Here is a 26,826-nt window from a genome sequence, read left to right as displayed (position 1 = left end):
GACCCCCCCCCCCTTATGCACATATGACAAGGTATGTTCCATAGTCATGCCCTGGCCATTACCCAATTCTTTGCATTGACTTTGTGGTAGAGAATGTGTTGGCATGACACACAGAACACAAACAACTAAATCATGTTTTAGTTCTGCAAATCCAGTCTATTTGATTATTGCAGAGTTCAGCATGTCATTGTTCTCAGAAAAGTGAGAAAACTGAAGAAACCATGATTTAATTAATCATAGGTGCGTATGTCACATAAACATGGCGAGTTAATGTCATGGCCATGGCTCTGTCACACAGCTGTCAGTTGCCCACGCTCTTCAGTTGCCTTTGCTCTTTACTGGCATTTCTAGGGATGCTATGGAGACCACTGACATTTGTATGGTATGATTGCATTTTCAGAGTGAAATACTTTCCCCTTCTAGACTGAGCTTGCTTTACATACAACAGCCATTTCACTACTATTGTATCTCTAAACCTGGAATATGCTTCTGCCCCTTTTGAAAGATAAGAAATGTATTGTCAATGTTTCAATGTGCATTTATATTCATGTCCACTAATCACTATTACTAACAGGGACTGAAAACTTGTAAGGTGCTGTGTTGTGTTACCTTCAAACAGACAACAAAGCAAACTATTTTAAAAAGTATAATATCTAAATCAGAAAAGTCTTCAAATGGTTGCAAGGATCACATCTGCTTGTCTTATTCTGATAAAATTTGAACAATTGACATTTTGGAAAGAAAACCCATTCCCTTTCGGTTGAGTGTGAACTGGCACAATCTCCCTACATTATAGATGTTGTCCTGTTGTTGTTTTTTTAATTCCTAAACGAGAAACAACTCAAGAGGTTTCATACAATTTCTGCAGACGCTATAGTATAGGGCATTTTCACGTGTCGAGAAAAGCCATATGAAAGCAATGACGACCGGATGGTTAACCTACTAGAACCTCAGAAAGTCAACCTTGTAAGACTCCCACATGCTGGCAACACCAAACAAAAAACACCCCTCCCATCCGAAGTTGACTTCAGCAGCCAAGGACGGTGTGTGATTTAGGGGCGTCGTCTCGCGCTCACCTTGGTTTACGGAACAATGAGACGGGCGTAGCTGTGGGCGGGGTTACCAGATTTCCATCTCTCTGAGTGGAAGGGGGAAAAAAGGGCTACTACGGTAGGAAGCAATGCAGATTAGCCCGGAATCGAATTATGATCCCAGTATAGACAGACGCTTCCTTGTTTTTCACCTGGGATACCACCTGAAAAGGTTGGACAGAGCCGCTTCGGATGCCCTTCGTTTGTAAACAGGTGGGGCTGCTCCGCGATCGTCTGCCAATTGACTACTACGGAGGCGACTCTCGTTAAGAGCCTGGCGGTTGCAGCTCGCGTAGTGGCTGTTCGGTTTCATAGACGGTCCTTTTCTTTTCCTACCACCCCCGCCTCCTCCTCCTCTCCCTCGGAGGCTGGTTCTGCTGCTCATGACGTGCCTCTCTCGCTGAGCTCCCAGCCCTCCCGCCTTCCAGCTCACTCCCTGCTGCTGCAGCTTATTACTATTTGCTTTTCCCCCTCCCCACCACCGCTTTCCGAGGAGGGGGACGGGTTTTTTTTTGCCCCCTTACACCTAGAGAAGAGAGGGGGGGGGGAGAAACCGAGGGAATCAAGGCGCTGCATTGTTCCACCCCGCCTCCATTTATTTTCTTTTTGTAATTTTTTTTTATTGCAAAGGAGGCTCGGAGCAGCCTTTGATTGTCCTCGCCCGATGAACCTCTCCTCGGCCAGCGACACGTCTTGACTCCGGATTACTCAGGGGGGAGAAAAAAAAGAGAACAAGGTTAGCCATGGCGTCGATTCCTTCTCTCTCATCCCACCCCCACCCCCGAAGGGAAGCCCCCCTTCCCCCATGACACCTCCTGCCTTTGGGCTTTCCCCCTTTCTCCTCTCACTTCGCCTGCCTTCCCACCGCCGCCGACGGGGGCTAAATCGGTAGACGCCCCAACCGGGCGGGCGGCCGCGGTCTCGCCGGAGGCTCGCAAGGCTGCGAGATCACGTGGAGGGTCTCGGTGGAGTTCGGCGTTGCGCGGGGATGGGGGGAAGGAATCGGGAGAAGGGGGAGGGGTCTTCCTGCGCGCCCCGCGCCTCCCCCGCCCAATTACCCCAAATTCTTCTCCGTTTCAACCCCCCCTCACTTTCCCACCCCCGTCCTTCTCGTCTTTAATCTCGCTGCGATTGTTCGCGGATTCCTCCCGCTCTTCATCTCCCCGCCGCCTTCGCCTTGCGCGGCGCCCCCATCTTCCTCCCTTTACCCCGAGAGAGGGGTGTGTTTCTTTCTTTCCTCCGCGCGGCGAATCAGCGCTCTTACTCCCCTCGCGTCTTCGGCCTTCATTGGCTGCCGGTTGTTGGAAATGGGGGGTTGGGGTGGGGAGAGGGAATCTCGGCCAGGCATTCAGGTGTTCCTTGTGCCCTGTTGATCCTTAGTACCTTTTGTTTTTAAAGTCTGCTTGAACTTCTCTCCACCCCCCCTCACAACCCCCAGCCCTCCTTGACAATCGACTGTCTTTCTCCTCCCCCTCCCGGTTGAATTCGTGTTTTTCTAGCCTCTAAAACCTGGAGGCTTTTTTAGGCAGGGGTTGGAGTAGCCGAAAGGCAAATTGGCCTGGAAAGAAAGGGAGAGAGAGAGAGAAAGCGCGCCAGCTGTTTGGTGGCTCCAGTGAGTTTACTCCCAGAAAAAGTCGTTCAGGGGGCAAATCGCGCCTTGTTCATCTGCAGCTGTGTTTCTCTGGGGGTCCCCGCCGTTTTTTTCATTTTCCAAATATTCGAAAGGTGCGGAGCTGGTGCCCGAGGGGCGTTCAATCTTCATTGTTCCAAAAGAAACAACACCACCAACCCCCTCCCCTCTCTCGCTCCAGTGTACGATGCGAGGCCGGTCTTGACAACTCAGAGCTGACAGTCGGCGAGGAGAGAGATTTGATGCTGACGCTTGAACGAGGTTTTTAAAAGAGTTCCCGCGGTTTCTCCAGGGCTTCACTTTTCCTCAGATGTGAGCTGCGTAGCTTTTCGTTGAGCTGAAGAAAAAGAGAGGCTGCGGGGCCAACCTCGTTGGGCGGGATAGCTGTGTATGTATCTCTTCCTTGTGGTTTGGAGAGTCTCGGGCAGGTGTGTGAGCGGCGGGTGGCTCCCAGGTCTGTTAAGCGTCGGAAGCCAATTCCTCGTTTTTTTGTAGCTGAGAGAGATGTGAAGTGGCTGCCACGCCCAAATTCCAGGCACTTTGGTGGCCGCGGTGGGCAGCTGTGATCTGTCCCGGAGCTTTTAGCCCCGTTCTCGATTAATCGTCTCATTTTGGAAACGAACGCGGGTTTTTTTCGAAGGTTGGATGTTTTTAGTTGGACGTTTGTGTACTTTTGATGGATAGCTACGCTTAATTCTGGGGAATTGTGTGGTCCCTTTAAATCGTGTAATGGTCACCCTCCTTCTCTGATAGAGCTTGGCTATAACACCGGTTGTAATGTGTGTTAAATATTAACAGCCCTGGGAGGCTCTTTTGGTTGTAAAAATCCTTAAAGGGAAAGCTGGATACAGGAGGAACACTAAGATTAATGAAGATTAGAGTAACATTAAGATAACCTAAGATTGCTTATCCTGATGTAATACCCTGTTGAATTTATTTTCTTTTCAATAAGACTGCAGCCTTAAATTGAAATCCTAGGAACCCTTGTGAGAAAAAATCTATTGTACTTAATATTTCTCATTATACATGTGCATATGATTATTTTCTTTTAATGATTTGCTCCAGTGATGTAGAAACCAGGGTCTATTTGTGATAATTAAGGTTTTGATTTTTGTAGAATTAACAGAAGGAAGAGAGGACAGGAAAAGTGCCAGCTCCTGTTATTCACTGTCCCCTAAAACAAAAATTGCTGACTCTTTTGCTTCAGCCTCCGTTCCATATAAAAAGCAGAGATACAGTTGGAAATCTTGCTTTGATATGTGAGTTGATGAAGGCAATACCACCAGATGAGCTCTAGTAGATTACTCACTGTGTTCTGCCAGAGAACACATTTGGAGGCTTGTGCTGTGGGAAGAAAGAAAATGGTAAGTTGCTTAGTAAATGGCAATTCATGCCTTCCTCCCTTCCTGTTGCATTTTGCCATTTGAAGCACCAGAGGCTCCATCTTGTATCTAGGAGCTTATTGAACTCTAGATGATCTCCATTTATTTTCTTGGAGAGACCTAAATCTCTGAGCCCTCAGACATAAATTAGATTTTTCTGCAGCATGTCTTTGTTGTGAATGTATTCTCAATTGTTTCTCCTGTTAATGTTTTTATTTTGTATGGATGTTGTGCAAGAAGTTAATACCTCTTATTGATGCAATTCATGATACAGAGGAAAGGATGAATGAATGAAACCTACAAAAGATCAGCAAGGGAATTGAGTCACCGACATTTAGTATGAAAAGCAACCATGTGGAAAATGACTTGTGAATTTTGGATGTGTTTTAGAATCCCTGGAGTTTATGTAAATAGAGTAAAGAAGAAACATGTAAATAGAGTAAGGGAAAACATTGATTCTTGGTATTATGATGATGTCCTTGATTTTCTCTGAGCTTAGTTGTTTTCTTGCAGACAATTTCAATACCCATACTAGATAACATAATCAGTTCTAATGTACTAGGTAAATATGTGCATATATATGTGTGTGCAGGAAAATTAGCTGTGGTATTATTGCTGAAGAGTTGCACTTTGATCCTTGTTTCAGCATAACACATTAACACAAGGCCTGCTGATTTTCAGAAGTTTAGCTTGCATCAGTAGTTAAATAAAGAATATTGAGAGGGTAATATTGAGAGCATAATCCCCTCACATTCTTTTTTGTTGTTGTTGGTTTCTTCAATACAATCATATATCAAAATCTGGATTCTGGTGATAGCACTGTGGATTCCTAAGAACTGTAATGTTTTACGAACATAGGCAATATACTTTGAAGTTCCTCTTTTAACATTTATGCTTACAAAACATTTGTTTTTTATTATATAATATAGTTTGAAGTATACATTTCAAACATTTTCCTTGCTGTATACTTTCTAAGCTTTCATCCAAATTTATTACAGCATACCATGGAAGATTAAAGGCAAGCATGCCTTTTAAAATCCCATTTCTTTAACTAGTTACCTTCCCTTTTCATCAAGTTCCATACTCTGTAGTTTTTGCAACTTTATTTGTTTGCTGTAGGTGTAGGGAGTATGTTTAATTATGATTGAAGTTGTATCTTCAGTCCAGGTGTCTTTGTGTTTGTTTTAATGTAAGGACATGGTGGTCTCAGTTTTGATTCTGCAGTAGGAAGATACAGATTTAAATATCTGAGATCACTGATATCTTTAAGAGGAAGTTTCCTAACTGACTTGGAAAAACGAGACACTTTCCTACAGACAAGACGGTGCCATGAAAAAGATTTGGGCAGTTACCTCTTAAAAAAATGTCAGAAAAACATATTTTTCATGTATGGTAGTATATTTTATGTATAGCTATTAAAAAAAATAAGTTGTGCTGTTTAGTACTAGTGTGCCTAAGCTTACAACCTAAATGAATGAAGGTGACATAATTTATCTTCCAATTTGTCTTCCAATTAGCTAGAAATATTGGGTTTCAGCATCATTTATTTGTAAACTGCTACAATTTGCAATTTTATTATTGATCTGAGTGGGCATTTGGGTGTGGCTTGATTGCTTTTGATCTACTTGCTGGCTTTGTCTTTGATTCCTCATTTTCCTTTCATGTCTATGAGCTTATTTTAAGACTTATAAAACCCTTTTTTTTTTTAAAGAAAAAAAAGATATGGATTGACAATTTTGTTAAGAATTGTGCATTCACTTGTAAACGGTGCCCAATGTTCCTTTGATATTATTGAATAAACTGATCACATGGCACATTTCCTTTTAGTTTTCTGAAAACTAATAGTTACTGTCCCATCTTTTCTCTGCTTCAGATGGTGTACAGTAATATGGTTTTGCAAGAAGGCTTTATGGTAACACTTTTTGTAGCAACAACTTTTTTGGCCTTTAGAACAGCTAACGCTTAACTGCTTGGGTGAAGAAAACAATTTGGTTATAGTTTGCAGTTTCAGGAGTAGACATCTTGCTGTTTTTTTCTACTTGCCATTGGTAATCTGGAGCCAGAGTATTTGTTTGTAAATACACTTCTGGAGATGCATTGGTTTTAGTTTGAGGTACAATTCTCTGACTGTTCCACTCTTAGCATAGTATTGTTGGATAAAGACAGCCCTTGGTGGTAGTTTTTCATAATACAAGCCTCTGAAAGAGCCTTCCCCAGTCAGTAGGCGCTGAGATGTCAGACTATATAGCTTCTGCTGTACTTAATAAGCAGGTTTGTTAGCTGCATTGGGTGGAAACAATGGAAGCTGTAGTACAAAACATCTGGATTATTCTACCTGTCACTCCTAAAACCTATATAGCTATGTTTTGGGGCAACATACAAATATATCTGTTTTTAAAAGTCAATATACAGTATAAACTACCTAGATTCTCAGAAATCTTCCCAATGCATACTTTTTTTTCTTTCCTTGTTCTGGTTATTTAAAAAGAGAGAGAGAGGCATTTTGATAATTTCTGCATGTATGGAATTCTGTCCCTGGTTGCCTTCACTGCTTTTGTTGTGAATGAAGAATAGGAGCTGCTGCAGTAAGCAGTACTCGTGCTCTCTTCCCCAGAGATTTATATTTCCATGTAGTGTGTGTGCACGCTTCCCTTTTGCCTTCTTTGTCAGTGGGACTATTGATGGCAGCAAAATATTTCTCAGCTCTTGACTGCAATTGCTGGGTTCCATTTATTGCTTTAACAGCAAGTTGGGATAGTAATGGAGGCATTAAATCAGACATATTCTATAAATAGGGATGAAACATTCACAATAATTACTGCTGCAGTGAGTATGCATACATCTCGAAAGGGGTGGATTGATGCCGGGTGCTTTGCAGGCTGCTTCTGCATTAGTTTGTGCAAATTGCTGGTTGATAAAGCCCTTGATTCTAAGAGATGAGAATTAAGAGTATCTTCCTTTTTTTCCACCCTCCTGTGGAAAAAACAGCAACAATCTCTGTGCATCTCTCTCTATTGACCTTGGTGTTTCCCAAGACTTCTCCTAATGAAAAAGTAGAATTTTGCATCATCAGTTTCAGTAAGACTCTATTGCCGTGATTAAAGCTGAGATTGCTAGACATGTCCCTTTGATCCGTTGGGAAGAGACCGCTTCCTTGTATTCTTTTCTTCCACATTATTTTAATCTACAAATGTCATTTGCAGCTGTACTTCTGATTCCAGCCATTGGAAAACATCTCTTGATGTGTCACAGCTAGAAGGTTAGAAGTTAAGGTGCTACAGGCAATGGCTTTGAGGTCTCTTTCTTCAAATTTGGCAAGCTGTACGATTTCACCATGCCTTCGCTTTTTACCATTTGTGAAATGAAAAGGTTAATATTTTTCTGCCTCTGGGGTAATGTTGGATTTTTAGATTTGCGCATCTATTTGAATATCTCTCATAGATTCTTGGGTGTGCTATAACTTTAAAGAACTCTACACTTTGTTTCTTTTAGATGTTCTTATATTTCCTTCTTTGGGACGCAGATTCATTTTCAATTCAGCAACATTGAGCCAAATCCAGAAATCTGTTTGTACTCTGATATACAATACAATACAATACAATACAATACAATATTACAGTAAGGACCTCTCCATTCAGCTTAGTGAAAAAAAACATGTTTTGTTGTTTTTAGTTGTGAAGTCATGTCCAACTCATCGCGACTCCATGGATAATGTTCTTCCATGTCTTCCTTTTCTCTACCATCCTCTGGAGTCCATTTAAGCTCACGATGACTGCTTCGGTGATTCCATCCAGCCACCTCATTCTCTGTCGTCCCTTTTTTCTTTTGCCTTCAATTTTTTTCAGCATTAGGCTCTTCTCCAGTGAGTCCTTCCTTCTCATTAGGTGGCCAAAGTACTTGAGTTTCATCTTCAGGATCTGGCCTTCTAAAGAGCAGTCAGGGCTGATCTCCTCTAGGACGGACCGGTTTGACTGCCTTGCAGTCCAAGGGACTCGCAGGAGTCTTCTCCAGCACCATAGTTCAAAGGCCTCAATTCTTTGGCGCTCAGCTTTCCTTATGGTCCAACTTTCACAGATTCACAAAACCATGCTTGTATACCTGGTATTGCTCCTTTTTACTTTCCTTATGCAAATGAAGAATTGCTGTTGGAGCCCCACATTCTGGGGTGACTGTTTGAAATGTTCACATCAGAGTAAAGTAGACAAAACGTCCCTACTGAACTGTCATGTCTAATACGGCTTGCTCATAAAGTTTGCCACTGCATAAAATTATATGAGAGTGCAAACAGTGCATTCATCTACTAGACTTAGTGGAGCAGCCACAGATCTGTCTGTCTGTGGGTGTCCATTGTATAGCAGAAGAAAGAGAATGTGCTGCTCAAACAATGTTCTCCCCAATGTTAATCTTTATAAACGCTTGCTTGCAGAAATAGGGTGGTGGAGGAAGGGATACGTGTGCGGAGAGTTGGAGGGAGAAGAGGGTTTGGTCTACTCTCTTTTTATAGCCATAGAGACCAATGATAAGTTTCATCTTATGAATCAGTACTTCAATACAGGTAGTCCACAATTTTCTACAGTTCACTTAGTGACCATTCAAAGTTACAACGGCACTGAAAAAAGTGGCTTATGACCATTTTCCACACTTACGACCTTTGTAGCATCCCCATGACCATTTGATCAAAAAAATTTGGCACGATGCTTGGTAGCTGGTGGCTGTGTCCCAAGGTCAAGTGATCACCTTTTTGCAACCTTTTGACAAGCAAAATCAATGTGGAAGCCAGATTCACTTAACAACATGTTACTAACTTATCACTAACTTAAGTGAATCAAGTTATGAGTCACTTAACAACCGTGGCAAGAAAGGTCATAAATGGGGAAAAACTCAACCAACATAAAATGGGGGTTCAATTGTGGCCGTGAGTCACTACTACCTGTAGTGCTCCCATGCATTTGTTTGAGTAAAGAAATAAGAAGCATGGAAGTCCTTTTTAGATAGCAAAAACATCTGGGCCCCTTCTTTACCATGTAGTTTCTAAGATATTCTCTACAAAAGCCCCTGTAAATTTTTTTGGAAACCATTTATGTGTGAATAAGTTATAAAAACAAAGTAAATGCTCACAGACCCTTGCCTGGACTGTTTAAGCGAGGAGCATCAAACTCAAGGCCTGGGACCCGGTTCCAGCCATTGGGGTACAGATCTGGCCCATGGGGCTGCCCTAGAAACAATGAAGGATGGGCCTATGGTGCTTCTGTCAGCAAAAACAGGCTCCCGAGCTCCATTTTCACTGGCAGAGGGTTGTAGGAGGCCATGGCAGCTGAAAACGGAGCTTGGGTCACCACAGACGTCCCCAACACATCTGATGTCAAGCTGGCCATGCCCACCCTGGCCACACCCACCCCGGCTCCCCAAGGTCAAACACAACCCTGATGCAGCTCTCAATGAAATGGAGTTTTGACACCCCTGGTTTAAGCATATTAGTAGTGTACCCAGGATTGTTTAATGGGCAACTATATAATACAATACATTGTACAATTCCTGAGTGTAGCCCTTGACTTACAACTATTTGTTTAGTGACCATTTGAAGTTACAATAGCACTGAAAATAATGACATGAATGGTCTTTGCATTTACACCCACCGCAGCATCGTCATGAGTGTGTGATCAAAATTTGGGCATTTAGCATCCAGCATGTATTTACGACACAACCCGTGGTCATGTGATCACCATTTGTGATTTTCCCAGCCAGCTTCCAACAAGCAAAGTAAATGGGGGAAGTAAGTACCATGTGATTCACTAAATAACTATGATAGAAAGGTTATAAAATCCTATACAACTCCACACCTGCCTTGCTTAGCAATGGAAATTCTGGCCCCAGTTGTGGTTGTAAGTTGAGGACTACCTGTAATACATCATGCCATCAATGTATATTGGACTGTAACTCAGTTTGGATCATTGGAAAGCTGCTATTCAGAATTTCATTTTCACAAGACTTAAAGTGAATTCTTCAGATGACCTAATTCTTTAGTCTAGTAGCCAGTGCCAAATGATTTCTTAGAGTGTACAGTAATCTCATCTCTCTCTGTTAATTCCTGCATGAATTTCCAGTTTTTTTGGAATTTTTGAAGGATATTATAGCCATATACATAAAATGGTTGCCCCTATGGACATGGTCATACACAAATATAATCATTATTCAAAAGACAATCTGATGAGCTGTAGCTACTGGTAGTCCTTGGATTATGACCACTATGGTCATAATCCAAAGCTTCAAATTTCAGTTGCAAGTTGTTGTCGTAGGTTAAGGTACCATGCAACTAGCTTATTTTTAGGATAGTCATAAAGCACAGGTGTCAAACTCGATCATGTCACAGGCTGGATGTATTGTGACTTTTTTTTGCCTTTCCGGAATTGGGATGGGTGTGGCCTGCATGTGATGTATCCAAGGGTGGGCTTCAAAAATTTTAGCAAGGGATTCTCTGCCCAGTTGCTGGGGGAGTGTGGCCATGGTGGGTGTGGCCTAGTCGGTCTCCTGCACCATGGTGGGGGGCATGTTTGCCCTCCCCAGGCTCCTGAGGCTTTCCTCGATCCTCCAGGAGGGCAAAAACTGCCTCCCCGGGTTCTGGAGGCTGGAAACTGGCTTCCCAAACTTCCGGTAGGCCCGTTTTTCACCCTCCACGCATGCCCTGCACTTACCTGCAGCCAAAATGGGCTGCATGGGGACTCCTGGGAGGGGAAGAGTGGGGTGAGAGGGGCCAACCAGAAGTGGGATTTGGGGGTTCTCCGAACTGCATAGAATCTTAACTAGAGATTCTCCCAAATCCTGCGAACCCCCAGCAGCCCACCCCTGGATGTATCCAGCCCACAGTCTGCCAGTTTGATAGGCCTGTCATAAAGCAAGTCAGTGTGATTATTAAGCGAATCATATAGGTGTTAAATGAATCATGTCATTAAGCACACCCATTCTGAATGGGATTTTATTTTTTGCTAGAAAGCAGTAAAAAAATGTTGCAGATTGTGATCACATGACCAAGGAAGCACTCATAAACACAACTTGGTTGCCAAGTGCCTGAAATGCAATCATGTGACAGTGGAGGGTGCGGCAGTTATAACTTTATGGAAGGGTTATATAAGTATTTTTTTTGAAGTCCATTATAACTACAAATGAATGTTAAATGATTGGTTATAAATCAAAAACTACCGTATTTGTAGCTAACGTGCTAATTTCAGTTATTTTTGTTTAAGGTACACATTTCCAAACAGTATGGGGGTGCTGACTTCTTTTTAAAGAAATCTCAAATATATTGTGGATGAAGTAGGGCAAAAAATGGAAGCATCAGTACAAATATAGATTATGCTTGAGTCTAATGCTTTGTAACATTCTATTTTCTGCATTTATTTAACTTTAGATTAAACATGAACCAGAGAAAAATGGCTGGGATATAATTCCTGATAAACACTCTGGTACTGAGTACTTGATGTAAGTTTGTTTCTTTCATACATAAAGATGAAAAATGCAGGGCATACAAGTCTGCTGTGCATGAGTTGAGAATGTGGATGGATCTTTTCATGAGGAAAGAAAAAGTTTTTCCTTCATCTTTTCCCCTGTCTCTTTTCCCTCTTCCCTTTTAGATTCATGGGTTTTTTTTTTTTTTTTGAAGCTTCATTAGGAGTTCATAATGAATTCATGACCCATCCTGCCTTATGATCTGTCTGCTTCTAATGTAACACCTTCCAGTGGATATTTTTAGCTTTGGTTCCCCCCACCTCTTCTTTCCTGCAGGATTCTGAAATGACTTTCATTTGTGGTGTGTGTTTGTGTGTGTGTGAGAGAGAGAGAGGGGGGGGGGAGGGAGAGAAGAGAAGATAACAGAGCCGTTTCATGAAAAGTTTGGGTATGGCGGAGGGGAAGATCCCACCCATGCATATTTTTCAGTGTGATCTCTCAGAATATGTCTTGCAATTAATGCCTGTGAAAAACATTACTGGCTCATATAGATACAGCCAGATGGGAACCCAGTTACATCTGCTGTTTGTGGAAAAGCAGCTGGATTTGGTGGTGGGGTGCAAATTCTGAAGGCAGAGGTGGGGAAATACAGCGCTGGGTTCCTTATTTCCCCCTCTCCATTATTTCAAGTCTAAAATCCAATAATTTTCAGGAGTTGTTGTAAAGAGGAAGATTTATAGATGCTGTTGTTGAAAGGGCAGCATTGCAAATTCTGATTATGTTCTTGGGGATGGCCTTGCATTTGGATGAACAGTGGAAGCAATGAAAGTGCTCTAATTAGATGTATCATTGATTTGCTATTATTTCTAATGGTAGGAGGTGCTATCAATACTGAAAAACCTGAGAAGAAATCTGGGCATTCTAGATTTATGCACGTTTTTGTTTTTCTCTCCATCCCTGGGTTTGGTAAATCAGAAGGACCTTGGATAGGCATTGTTAGAAGTTTAAATTTAGATTCTTGCTCTGAACAAGGGGTTGGATTTAATAGTCTATTGCCACCTCCTATTATTTTATGAAGTGTACTCAAATCTTAAAATCTCACTTTAAAGTAGGAAGTCCTGTCCTTTCTGCTGGCAAGAGATCAGAACGGGTGTTCTATGTATTGTTGAATGTTTGTGCTTAAGGGCTGTCCAAATTTTTTGTCCTACTTTCTATTCTTCAAAAAGACTTGTGTGTTGGCATTTCAGGATGTAATAATGCTGTAGCATATACATCAGTATATGGCTGATGTAATATAAACCCTATTAAATACAGTTGAAAAAGGCAATACTGATAGCTGGATTTAGTTTTTGGCAGTTAAAAGAGGAAATGCTACAGTGAATTGTCTTCCTTTATTGCATTAGGTGGTACAAATGGAACCATCTAATCATTGTTTGCACTAGGAATAATGCTATTATTAAAGTGCCCAACCTGGAATCTTAAGAATGTACAGTAGTCCTTGATTTGCGACCATTTGTTTAGTCAACAAATCATAATTTTTGTCCTGACTTGCTAAGAACCGAATAGAGCAGAGATTCTGATTGCCATATTTTGTCACTACTAGGTTGAGTAAATGTAACTGTTCCCATGTAACTGGCAGAAGATGCTAGATTGATATGAAGGAGCAATGGGTGCTATTTGTTTACAGAAAGTCAGAATTCTGGATTATGGGGAACTGGAACCCCATTATGAAGAAAATCTCAGGGAACACTGTTATATTCTAGCAGCATAGAATTCAGCTATGTTTAGAATTGATTAAAAATACATAGTTGCAGAAGAGTTCGGTTTTGGGTTGGTTTTTTTAAGAGTCAGATAAATTCTGGTGTGGCAGTATTTTTGCCACATGATTCAAGAAGCTAAATTCTTTAGATTTGTCTGGAATAGCTCTTGAGCAGACAGGTTTTAACAATAATAAAAAAAACTGCCTAAGCACTATGACAAATAACAAAAATAAGCAATATAGGCTCTGTAAGGAGCCTGTGTGAAAACATTCTGGGATTAGGCTGCTTAAATGTGCTAAAAATGTTAGGATTTGTGAAGAAATACTAAATGAAGAATCTGAATTGTTGAGTTGTCCATTTGGAATAATCTCTTAATCCATTACTTGATTTACAGGTAGCTTGTTTGTCTCTATAATAGAAGGAGAATATCAAAGCATGCTAGACTTATTCAAAAATCATGCTTGAATTTAATAGAATTCTCCCATTCATTTCTCTTTCATGCTATAGTTGGTAGTGTTGATAAATCTGTCATCAAAACTGCTTGCTAGCAAATCAAAATAAAATGATATGCTGAACAATATTTTCACTGTCTGATTTATATTTTGTAAATCACTATCCCCCCCAAAAAAAGATAGAATTGCTGATCTAGTCAGGAGTGATGTTTGCAGTTTCCATCTCTTAACTGTGTTTTATATTGTCCAAACATATTAGCCTACAGAGTCCAACTTCAAACATTTCTGGAGTATCTACTCCAGGGCTCAACTCAGATCCCTCTTAGATTGCAATTCCAAGACAAACAGCAAAACCAGGGAGACAAAGCCCTTGGATTGCTATAATACATAGCTGGATAGCTGTGTACAGCTTGGTGGTATTGTGTGTGTGCGTGCACACATCTTCAAGTCAGCATTGACACCCGGTGACTGCTTGGACAAGTCTTTGCGGTTTCCTTGGCAGTATTTCAAAAGTGATTTGCCATTGTTTGCCTAGGGCTCAGCAAGATTGAATGGCTCATGGTCACCCAACTGGTTTTGTGCCCAAGGAGGGACTAGAATTCAGACTCCAGGTTTCTAACTACTACAGCAAACTGGCTCTCTAACTTGGTGGGTTACAATTAGATTAACTTTATGGAGAAAGCAAGTGGACAGGATTTTCAGCGATTTTCCTTTCGTGCTTCTAATAGAGGATGTGTGGAAGAACAAACACTTAGAGGGTAACTTGACTTTGACCTCTTACTCTCGCTGGTGTTGTATCTTCTGATTTTCTTGCTTCTTTTCTCTTTTTTACATCTTAAACATTTCTTTGATTCTGCACGTTGCTCTTTTATAAGCTCTAGGTGCATGAGAGTAAAGATTGCTGGTGAATTGGAAGAGCTGAATTAGGATACTCTGAAATATCTGGGATACTTTAATTTACTGGTCAGCTTGACTTGATTTGATTTCTTGGAGACTGCATTAATATGTTGTTCCAAGCTATAATGTCTTTTGCTTGGTTTTTGCCTACCATGTTATATGAATTCAGCCACTGGGTCTTTTTCAGCAAACTGTGGGTAACACAATCCATGGTTTCATGAGATGTGTGAATCTAGACAATTATTAATGTCATTAGTCATTCTGTGGCAGAGACAACTCATCTTGGCTATTATCAAAGGGAGCTGTCTGCTAAACATAACAGCCCTGGAAGATAATCAGGTCTGGTGTTAATTGCAGGTATACAGTGATGAAAGAAACACTTGTTCACCCAGTCTAATGAGATAAGAAGACTGATAGGCAGAGCCATTTTCTTCCTCTGAGATTGCAGCTAGTCCTTGACTTAAGGCCACAATGTAGACTGGAACTTCTCTTGCAAAGTAAGATAGTCTTGCCAAATTTTTGCCATGGTTGTTAAGCAAATCACCATAGTTGTTAAGTGATTATTAAGTGTTATGACTTTGCTTGTTGGAAGCTCTCCTGGGAAGATTGCAAATGGTGGTCAGATGACCTTAGAATGTTGCAATCATAATAAATCCATGCCACTGCCACAAGCCTAAATTTTTATCATGTGACTGCAAGGATGCTGCGATGATTGTGAGAGTATTAGTCACAAGTCACTTTATCAGCACTGTTGTAATTTCAAATGGTTGCTTAACAAATGTCAGTAAGTTGAGGACTACTTTGTCATATCTTTGATATAGAACAGGATGAAATAATGCAGTTGCACAAGTAGTTATGAATGCCTTTGTTTGGCACATGTGATAACATCTACACTGCAAGCTGCATTGGTTGCCAGTGTGCTTTCAGATTCATTTCAGGGTACAGAATATTACCTTTAAAGCTGTTCATTGTTTGGACCAAGTTGCTTGCAGAACTGTCTCTTCCCAGTTGTAAGTCCTCATCCTGTTAGAGTAAGCAGGAGGAGTATGTGCCAGGTCCCACCTGTTAGAGTCAATTGGCAGGACAGAGGAGGAGGGGGACCTTTTCTGTACTGGTGCTTGTCTTCCATGATATAATACAATACAATAGCAGAGTTTGAAGGGACCTTGGAGGTCTACTAGTCCAACCCCCTGCCTAGGCAGGAAACCCTATACTGTTTCAGACAAATGGCTATCCAACATCTTCTTAAAGACTTCCAGTGTTGGGCATTTACAACTTCTGGAGGCAAGCTGTTCCACTGATTAATTGTTCTAACTGTCAGGAAATTTCTCCTCAGTTCTAAGTTGCTTCTGCCTTTGATTAGTTTCCGCCCATTGCTTCTTGTCCTACCCTCAGGTGCCTTGGAAAATAGTTTGACTCCCTCTTCTTTGTGGCAACCCTTGAGATATTGGAACACTGCATCCTGTTTCCCCTAGTCCTTCTTTCTATTAAACTAGACACGGTTCCTGCAACCGTTCTTCATATGTTTTAGAAGAACGGTTGCAGGAACTGGGTATGTCTAGTTTAATGAAAAGAAGGACTAGGGGAGACATGATATCATGTCACCATAGATCATACTATTTGAAGACCACATTTTGTGGTTGAGCCTAGGAGTTCTGATGTGTGGTATATCCTGTATTTTGTTTGTATTGATTGTGGCTGGTTTTTTCTTGGCTCTTTATGTTGTTAGGGTTTGTTACCTAGTTTTTTAAATTTTATTTTAAAATATTGTTACCTGTCTAGATTCAGGAGCTTGAGTTGAGTAGCTATACACATTTAATAATTAAATAGATAAGTAATCATAAAAATAAAACCACCCAGGCAGTGGTGAAATTCAACTTTTTGGTTCTGTGGGCGTGGCTTGGTGGGTGTGGCAGGGGAAGGATACTGCAAAATCTCTAATTCCGACCCTACTCTGGGGTCAGCCAGAGGTGGTATTTGCTGGTTTTCTGAACTACTCAAAATTTCTGCTACCAGTTCTCCAGAACCTCTCGGAACCGGTTCACCAACAAAAGGGTGAACAACAAAACCACGCCCGACTAAACCGCATCGCTGACGTCATCAACAGGGCGACAACAGCGCGGAGACAGAAGCACGCTGTAAACCCTAAACCTAAACTTAACCCCTAACCCTAAACCTAACCCTTAACCTAACCCTAAACCTAACCCTTAACCTAATCCTAACCCTAACCCTAACCCTAACCCTAACCCTAACCCTAACCCTTAACCTAACCCTAACCCTAACCCTAAACCTAACCCTTACCTTAAGTTAAATCGGCTTTCTTTCGATGCGCTATTTAAAGCGCCCTTCTTTCTCCGCGCTGGCTGTTGTCACCCCGTTGATGACGTCAGCGACGCGGTTTAGTCGGGCACGGTTTTGTCGTTCGCCCTTTTGTCGGGTCACGCTCAGAACCTGCTGAATTTCACCCTGCACTCAGGTTTTCCTTAGAACTCATCGTAGGCACACTTGCTTAGATGTGGTTGAACTAGAGTAGGTGTCTCTGGCTGGGGAGTTCTGGGAATTGAAGTCCACAAGTCTGAAAGTTGTACTTCAGACATGCAAAGAGAGAAAAATATCTGTACCCCAAATGAATGATTCTTTTTCCAATTGCATATTTATGGGAAAATGTCTGTTCTTAAAGAAGTTTATTTTACACAAGGGAAAACAGAGTGCTAAACCATTAGGTAGTACTTTGATTTTACAGGGTGAATTCAGCAAATTGTGATTTAGACAATAAAGAAGGGCTACTGTAGCTTGGGTTATCTGTGAAAGAAAAAAAATGCTGTGTGGGAAAAATATCAGGAGCCCATATTAAAAAATGTACTGTTGTATCTAGACCTGAGTTTGGATACATATAAAATATTCCATTTGACAAGAATGGCTGTATGCTTCTTGCTTGGTTGTGGTAAAAAAAATGCAGCCTACAGTCAATGTGTATTCTTGTAATAAGCCCAGTTGCAATGGCATCTAGGATGAATCATCATCCTGTAAATCCAGTGTTTTTCAGTCTTGACAATTTTAAAATATGTGGACTTTAACTTGTAGAATTCCCCAGCCGGCTTCTGTGAGTTGAAGTCCACACATCTTAAAGTTGTCATGATTTTTTTTTAAAAAAAACTGCTCTTAAACCTCTCTATATTTTATTGCCTGCTGACTGAATCCTTTCCATGCTAAAAGGCACAGAACATGCTTGCATTGGGAAACTCCTGAATAATTTCCCACGAGATAAGGTGACAAACAACAAACAAAAACAAAAAAAAGATTCTGACAAAAGATGAAAAGAGCAATTGGTCCATTTTCCTGTCTCTTTATTCAATCTCCCCCCCCCCCACACACACTTCACAAATGATGCTGTCCTGACCATAGAGGACTAATGCTGTATTTCAATGTCAGCTGCAGAGTTTTCTCTTGGGAAAATTCCACTGAAAAACAACGATGCTGTCACATACCTTCTTTTCTGGTGGATGGGGCTGGCGATGGGGTAACATTTCAGGGTATTTCACCTGCAGTTGAAAGAAAATCTTCCTTTGCTTTGCTTTCTGGGCATGTCCTATTACTTCAGGCACAAATTTTCAAGGGGCTGAAAGGCAAGAAAAACCAGCTCATGCAGCAATTTTAGCACAATTTTAAATGGGTTATTTCTCATGGCTTATATTTAGGTGTCTCTTTCATTTTATCATTTTTGCTGCAATGCTTCCTTTCTTTAAGGAGCTGGATGATCGTTTTCTGTAATGGAGGGAGTGGATGTCACAAAGATTAGATGACTTTTCTATCCTCTCCAAACTTCAGGCGTTAGCCCTTTCATCTTACAATAGGTACTCTCCATCCAAATTCTTACTTGGCCTGGCCTTCCTTAGCTTCCATATCTGGACAAAAGTAGCTGCGTCTTGCCATTTGTTGGGTCTATTTTTCCTCAAGAGTACAATTTTTTGAATAAATAATAAAGCAAATTTTGTGTTTCCAACATTTGTGTTTGTTATTTACTTTGAACATATATAGGCCTCCTACTGCCTTAGCCATTTGGATAATGTGATTTTATGTATGTTTAACACAAAAGCTAAATTTGTGACATTACAACATCTGGAAAAAATTTGTTTTGAGATCCCCCCCCCAAATAAAAATAAAACTTTAATAGTTTCAGGTCTAATGGCAATTAAATCCACAATGTGGGATTTAAATTTTGAGCTAATTTTAGTGTACTTAATGAGGGTTCCTGTTGCCTTCCATACATTCAAAATCAGGACCATGGTAGGGGAAAAAATCAAAGCTTTTGCAGATAATTCCTCTAATTATTTCTTCTTGAATGCCAGAGTTGTTTTCCATAAATTTATGATCACAGGGTGCTAAAATTCCTCTCAAAATGAGTGACTTTATCTTCTTTATTATACTAAGGGTTCATTTTGTAATGATATGCAGCTTAGTTGTAGGTGTAGAGAGAAAAAAAACTGCTGGACTGATAGCTCGGTTGTGATTGCCATTAGTGGGAGTAACCTTTCACCATGTTTTTCCAACTTCAAGAGTTACTTACTTAATAATTCTCCTTCAAAGCAATGAAACTTGGAAAAGCAGACATAGGGTGGGTAGTTGTCTTCCTTGTGATGGAAGGACAAATGTCTTTTCAGTGATAATTAGTTGTAGGAAGGAGAACCTTAAAATGTAATTAAAGCAATAATCAAACAGTATTAATCTAAGGTAACAATCAGTGTAAGTCAGATCAGTTACAAAACAAGAGATTCAAGGAATGTTTTAAGTTTCATTTTAAGAAATGATGTCATATTAATTATGCCTGGACCAGGCAAATGTCTTTGGTCATGGTCTTGTGTTGTCTTCAACGCTGATGATGCAACCAAAGAGGCTCTACTGATTGACATTCTTGCTCCGAGAAAAAAGAATTTGGAGCTTTCTCTTGCTGAATTCAGTTGATGAAGGAACATAAGGCAAAGAGGAAGAATATGTCCTGATTGTAATTATATCCTAGATTATTTATATACTTTAGCTACATTAAGGAAATGCCTTATATATTTCCTATGATTGGTTGCTATATTAGTTCACACTGGAATGATTGCTCCTTCTGCCTGTGAACTAGAACTTTGTTGGCCTTGTTTAAGTACTATAAAGTATTTGTATTTAAATTTCTATCTTATAATTATTTGGGAATGACCAGAGAAAATTACTCCCAAACTATTCGGACAAATTATTAGGTGAGAAAGAAATTTGCAATGAAATCTGGTATTTGTTTAATCACAAAAGTTTAGCCCAGGTATAATTTGGATGCACGATACCGTTTGAGTTGAATTTATTGAATTATTTTTAAGGAGTGAAACATAAGATAATAATTGGAGCACATCTGAACATGTAAACAAAATAGCGCTGTGAGAAATTACTAGTTTGACATATTTTCAAATTTCAGCTCATGGCTCTTTGCTCTTAAGTTTTGTTAAAAAGTGGAATAAGCAGGTAATTCAGGATCATTAGAAGAAGGATGTTTTCTAGCTTTGCTGTGGGCTGTTTTCAGAAGGGAAAAAAGGCTGCTTCATCTGCAAAGCTTCTACGTACATATTTAGGAATTGAAGCAAATTGGTCAAAAAGTAAACTTAGGTAGATTTTAACTTTTTTTTTTTAGTGATACATGTAGACTTCAGAAATCAGACAACCACTAAATGGCAGCAAAGAATTTTCTAAATCCATTTACTGTTACCTATTCTCCTCCAGACACTATTTGAATATGCAAGACCTTCCCTGAGTTTAAAAGTGCCAGACATATTGCAATCAGGGCAAGGATTATGGATTTATAGCAGTCTCTTTCAACTTGAACTCTTACAAGTGTATTGAACTCCCATAATCTCCTGGCAAAATAGCATTGACTTAAATAAAATCTGATCAGGAAAGAAAGTTGGAACTATTTTATTCACTGTGATTTATCAGTATTTTTTTTGGCAATATCCTCAAAAAGGTATAAGAACAAAATACAGAAATAGTAGAGATCTCAAGAAAGTGGTAGCAGCAGAGGAAAGCAAGGGAAAAATATGAGAAAGGGCTCTCACACAATTATGAAGATATTTTCTCGGATACATGACCTGTTTAACTGTCACTACTATTCCTGATTTCCCTATAAATATTCTACAGGTACTACAGGAGTGCTGTGGTTGATGGATTGTACTTAGTTATTCTGTGGCTTGTTGCACAGCTGAAGAACTATTTTAATGATGTATTTACTTGTATTTGTAATGTAGGTTGCTATGTTTTTAGAATACAGTTGGCAGGCTTTGCTTGTAGAGACTCGGGAGAACTGGAATATCAGGACTTGCTGGGCTTGCCAATCAGATAATGACTTGCACTGTACCTTGCTAGTGTTATATACAACCTTTATTCTTTTTGTTTTCCTTCCAACCACTATTTTAAGATGAACATGCTCTGAAATTCTGCACAAGCGAAGAATTTGATACGGGGTACAAGATTTGCTTTGTATTTTTCTACTTAAAATATGCTTTTTAAAGCCATCCTCTAGATCAGGGGTCTCCATCCTTGGCAACTTTAAGACTTCAACTCTGGGAGTTGAAGTCCAAAAGTCTTAAAGTTACTAAGGTTGGAGAGCCCTGGTCTAGAACAGTCTTTCTTAAATGGGAAGGTAATTTAGACACACTGTGTCCTGGGGATAATGGAGCAATTGCTTGTTTGTGAATCGAGGATCCAGTTTGGGATAGCCATTGCAGAGGTACTTGTGTAAAACAAGTCTTGGGTTGGTTCTGATTTTTTTTGTAGAGTAATAAAATCATTCTAGACCACAAAAAGAGGTAATTGGGTCAAAAATTTGAACAATTAGAACAATTAATCAGTGGAATGACATGCCTCCAGAAGACAAGTGGGTGGGTTTCAACACTGGAGGTTTTTAAGAAGAGATTGGACAACCATTTGTCTGAAATGGTATAATGTTTCCTGCCTGAACAGGGAGTTGGACTAGAAGACCTCCAAGGTCCCTTTTGACTCTGTTATTCTTAAAAGTTTGTGAAGCACTGCTCTAGACATTTTGGTTTAAAGTGCCCTGAATATCTGCCCATTTGCTGTACTAGCAAAGAGGTAAAGCAGATTTAATCCATAACGCTGCAACAGCATCAAGTTACTATTCTCTGTTTACACTTTTTACATTGCATACACATATTCTTTGCTTAGTAAACAGTTTGCTAAGAACGGAGTTGATAAGTGTATCCGGTGGAACATTTTTGCCACTCCCCATGGCTTGCAAAATTAAGGCAGGGTAAATAAGTAATTACTCTTTGTAAAAGCAAGACTTCTGAAGTATTAGGTTTGTGAATTGTGTACTACAGTGATGCAGAATTTTGAATTTTTTAAAAAAAGCATGTGATATATTTACCTGCTTTCTGTATATAGAAACTACTGTAAAATGCTCTATAACAGAGCTGTTAAGGTGATCTTTACATTCGTTTTTCCAAATGTGCACGTGGACATTCTTCATTACACATCTAGTGTACACCATCTGTAGTAATTACCACTGTTTGTTTTTTTTCTAAGAATGCACATTAAGTACATTGGATCTACAGTAGCATGAACTGAATGCTGTTGGATGAATGGAAAAACAGTCATGATATTGTAATATCACAGCAAAGAGAATCACCAGGTATGTTACTGAGAGATATAATGAATGAGAGATATAGCCAATGAAAATGATGCAAATTACGAGTAGTCCTCAGCATTCGACCATAATTAAGCCCACAATTATGGTCATAAGTCATAATGGTTGTTAAGCAGGTCATCACGTGACCGTGCCTAATTTTACAGCCATTTTTTGCAGCATTTATTATTTGTGGCTTCTGCATTGTAACCTGCAATGCCCACAAGAGGTCAAATGCTGCTTTCCAGCATCTTCTTGGGGGATACTTGGCAGAAGTCATGCAGTTCTACACATAATGAGAAGGTAACATAACATATGCACATAAAATTGGAATGTATGGTATGCTATTTGTTGTTCAGGCTAGAAGAGTACTCATGTTGAAAGGTGTTTGTTTATGCAGGACTCACAAGTGCTCATGACATTTCTTTCAGCAATTTTGAAGTATACCACTTACAATTCTGATAATAATAAGAGTAGTAAGCTGTAGGAAATAGGAGATCATTAATATTCAGGCATGATACTGTTATGAGTATTCTTGTGTTATGTTGAAAGGTGTTTGTTTATGCAGGTGTTTGTTAGCATTTCATCCATAAAGTACTTCGAATATTGGTCATATTTGAACATGATAATAAATGAATGGATAGATGAAAATATTACTTTTTAAATTATCTTAAGCATGCAGCTGACAAAATGGGTGGAATTATCCGGGGATGATTATACATATTTTATATATCCATGATTTATATGTCAGGTAAAGGATATCTTGGGATGACTAAGGACAGACAGATATTCTAAGTCCTCTACATCAGTGGTGTCCATCCCTTTGCTAGCTGGTGCTATAATTAAGAGTCATAATGAATGGAATGACGCAAAGTAGGTTTGCCATGTCATACATATAAGTGAAGTTGGATAGTGATTTCTCTTTGAAGGGAAGAAGGTGTTTTTGAGAAGATAAAACTCAGTTAATTCTATTTTTGTGTTACATTATAATTTCCTATTAAAGTGGTTTGCTCATGTGTGCGCTGTGTGCATGCACAGTGCAATTAAAATTGTTCTGTGCATGTGCAGAACTGAAAAACAAGATGGCGGCGCCTACGGCTCGGGCGCAGGACAGGCCTGGGTTGCTGCCAGTTCCAGCGACCCAGGCTGCCAAACCACTACCGGTTCAGCAGAACCGGTAGGAACCCACCACTGATTGGCATCACCAAAATGCCAAGATTTATTAATGGGGAATCTTTTGTGTGATTCCAGGATTCCTGAAGAAAACAATTTGTGGAAACCACATTTTGGGAGTTAACAGATCATAAAAAATACTTGAGTCATATGAACTCACATACTGCATGTGATTTATCTTTAAAAACAGGAGACAGGCATGTTAACTATAAAAACATCTAGAGGAAACACAATTGTATAGTTTTCAAGAACATTGCTAAACATCCTCTATTCTTTCTCTTATTTTCTTTCCTTTAGTATCCAACAAGCATCTGAACAGAGATAACACAATCTAGGACATTAACTGGAGACAGGGTAAGTATTTAATTCTCCTTTAACTGACCTCTCAATTTCATTTTTTAAAATGAAATATCACTAACAACAGAAGATCCAATCTTTTCTTAGCATGTTTTAAAATTTTAGCTACTATTTCATAATCTGATAAAGTTTTTCTCAAGCATTGCAAGATAATTTTTAGAAACCACCAAAGAACAGTTTATGTTATCTTCAGAGTGAACAGAATTTTATTTGGTGGGCACTGAAATGGTTTTTACTAAGAGATCTCTGTTTAGTTTTACCAAAATGAAGATATTTGGATCAAGGAAGCTTCTGCAACCATAGATAAAGGCAGCAGTTGTTGACTGAAGAATCTGCTCTTTAGTCCTATAAGTCCTACTATAAAAATAAAACTCTTGTCTGCTTTGTGGATGTGCTTGGTGTGAAGATAGTATGCCTCAGAATCAAAGAAGTTAGGTGTCCACATCTTGTAGTTTTTATTATTTATCTGTCAAGTTATCCACGATTTGATTTGATATGTTAAATTAGCTCAGTTTACATGATTGAATTGATTTGACCTGTCAGTTTGACTGGAAGCATGGATTCAAATTGTTGAATCATTTTGAATACTTAATATATTTTGGGTATGGGAATTTGATGAAGATGTTGGCCTGTTAATTAAAAGTACTTTGATCTTATGTAGTAATTGTCCATAATTGCATATGGATTGGTGAACATATTTATTAAGTTCGCAATAGGGAACAATTGTGATGTTGCACCATACATGGGCACAATATTATTACACCTGTGTGTGGTGATCATAGTTTTTGGAGATGATGTCCAGTCCATTGAGGCATTGAGACATAGAGGCAATGGGATTTGACTTAAGACACTGTATTGCTCCAGGAACCGTCTCCATCACTTCCAGTGGAGAGAGAAGGTTTCTTCCATGCATTGCACATACACATAAGCCACCTCTAGTATTTTTTGTAGCTCACAAATGCTAGAAGAGGTTATGAAAATAGCATAACCCAAAACAAGGTGTCAGTTTCTCTTGACACTGTAGAAGCAGGAGGCTCTTTTCTTTGCGAAGATGTTTCTAGGAGGTGCTTCTGATAAAGCATTGTCAAAATAAAACACCCCTTTAGTGCTTTGTCCAGCTATAATTATAATGTAAAACCATTATTGTTTAATATTGAACCTCCCAAGTGGGTAGATACCTTGTTTCCCTGAAAATATGACCTCCCCAGATAATAAGCCCAATCGGGCTTTTGAGTGTATGCACTAAAATAATCCCTCCTCAAAAAATAAGCCCTCCACGAAAATATTGCAACACAGCAGCAGCCATGAGGTGACAATGCTCGTGCCTCCTGCACCTCAAAAATTATTAGACCTCCCTGAAAATAAGGCCAAGTGCTTATTTCAGGGGGTCAAAAGAAAATAAAACCCTGTCTTATTTTCGAGAAAACATGGTAGTTGTGTTCTACTAAAATTCTGGCATATTCTCTGTGAGGGCTGCTTAGCTGATGAGGCTATCAGTATTTCCTTTCAAGAAAAACAAAACTGGCAAAATTATCTCATGTTTGATGGGTTTATGCCACTCCCTGGAGCAGGAAAAGCACCTGCTTTCTGAAGGTGAAGCAGTGGCTACGGTCTTGTCAAGGAAAATAAATATTCTTGGGTTTAGGAAGGAATCTGTTTCTTGGGAGAATTGTAAATAGGTCTCTAGCATGGATGAAGATAAAATTCAAACGTGTGCCTGAGGGGCTGTCAATTTTTCTCCCTGAACAGCTTGGCTTGTACATTTGTATGAGCAATTTCTGCTTGGCAATTTCACTGAATTTACCTTGTATTATGCAAGTCTTGGTGATTCTTTCTTTCCATCCCCACTTGTTATGATAATGATGTTATCATGCCCTCTGGGGGAAAAAATGGACAGAACTGAAATGAAGGAATAGCATTAATCTTCCTCATTTTTCTACATTGACCCACATTTGTCTCTGGTATTGAAGATGATTGAAGCTAGAGCCATACCATTTCTTGCTATCACTTCTTCCCCTTGAGTTCCATCCTCTAATCTTTGCCTACAGTTCCTTAAATCTAAATGCTCTGCTTATGTTCAGCAGCTGAAGAAAGCTAGGAAAAATGAGAGGTAAATTTCAGTCCATCTTCCACTTCCCTTTGTTAAGTACGTAGGCTAATGATAATTTGTTACACCAAAATGAGCAATATACCTGGGTTTGGAGTTAAACTTTGTTTTCTGACATTCTGGAAGGTTATAGGTTATAGGAGAAGGAGAAAGGTCTTTCCCTCTGCCTCAAGGGCAGGAATGGAAATAGGAAGCTTTGGGTTCCAGGGAGATTGGATAGGGTACTGGGGAGGGACTGTAAACATGGGATTAAGGAATATTATAAAGTTTGGAACAAATTTTATTATTGGTATAAGACAAGGTGACAAGACTGGAACAAACTGTAAACAATGTGATTGGATAGAAGGATAGATAATGTATTAAGTAGCCTAACAGTTATTGGATGAGAGTATCTGTATATAATGTGATTGTAGGGTCACTATGACTTCGCGGTGCTGCAATGTTTTAAATGTAAAAACAATAAAAATATATTTTTAAAAAATGGCATTAAGAAATGCTGGCTTGTCAGATGTTTACTATTCCTACCTTTAAACCTCTCATAAATAAATAAGTGTCCTGCTCTAACAACACAGGGATAGCAGATCTTGGATGATTTGTTGTCAATTTAGTAAGATAGTGACTTGTCTCTAAAACAGGGGTGTCAAACTTGATTTCATTGAGGGCCGCATCAGTGTTGTATTTGACCAAGGTGGGGTGCTGTGGGAGACGTGGACAGCTCAACATCATTCATGTTGGGGATGCCTTTTGGGGCCCAAGAACTCTGCCAGTGAAAATGGGCTCCTGAGCTCCGTTTTTTCTGGCAGAGACACCTTGAAGTAGTCCTTTGTTATTCCCAGGGAAGCTCTATAGGCCAGATATAAGCACC

The 26,826-nt window shown here is 39.8% G+C and overlaps 1 protein-coding gene across 10 annotated transcripts in view; it reads left to right on the top strand.

Moving 5' to 3' along the window:
• The first annotated feature begins 1,556 nt into the window (after positions 1–1,556).
• Positions 1,557–26,826, top strand: part of EPB41L1 (erythrocyte membrane protein band 4.1 like 1) — a 199,366-nt gene continuing 174,096 nt past the window's right edge. For 4 of the 10 annotated variants that reach the window (XM_087720349.1, XM_087720350.1, XM_087720339.1 and 1 more), the window contains exons 1-3: positions 1,557–1,827; positions 22,225–22,330; positions 23,795–23,851. The gene's annotated coding sequence lies outside the window, so the exon portion shown is untranslated. Of the gene's footprint in view, positions 1,828–2,777; positions 3,110–3,940; positions 4,086–22,224; positions 22,331–23,794; positions 23,852–26,826 lie in introns of those variants that run through there. The other 6 variants (XM_087720344.1, XM_087720346.1, XM_087720348.1 and 3 more) reach the window with 5 other exon arrangements.

Source organism: Thamnophis sirtalis, unplaced genomic scaffold (genome assembly GCF_051295495.1).
Source record: "Thamnophis sirtalis isolate CommonGarterSnake01/CBP01778 unplaced genomic scaffold, rThaSir2_p1.2 scaffold_7, whole genome shotgun sequence".
Lineage (NCBI taxonomy): Eukaryota > Metazoa > Chordata > Lepidosauria > Squamata > Natricidae > Thamnophis > Thamnophis sirtalis.
Note: the sequence above shows the minus strand (reverse complement) of the source record. Positions and strands in the feature narration are given on the sequence as shown.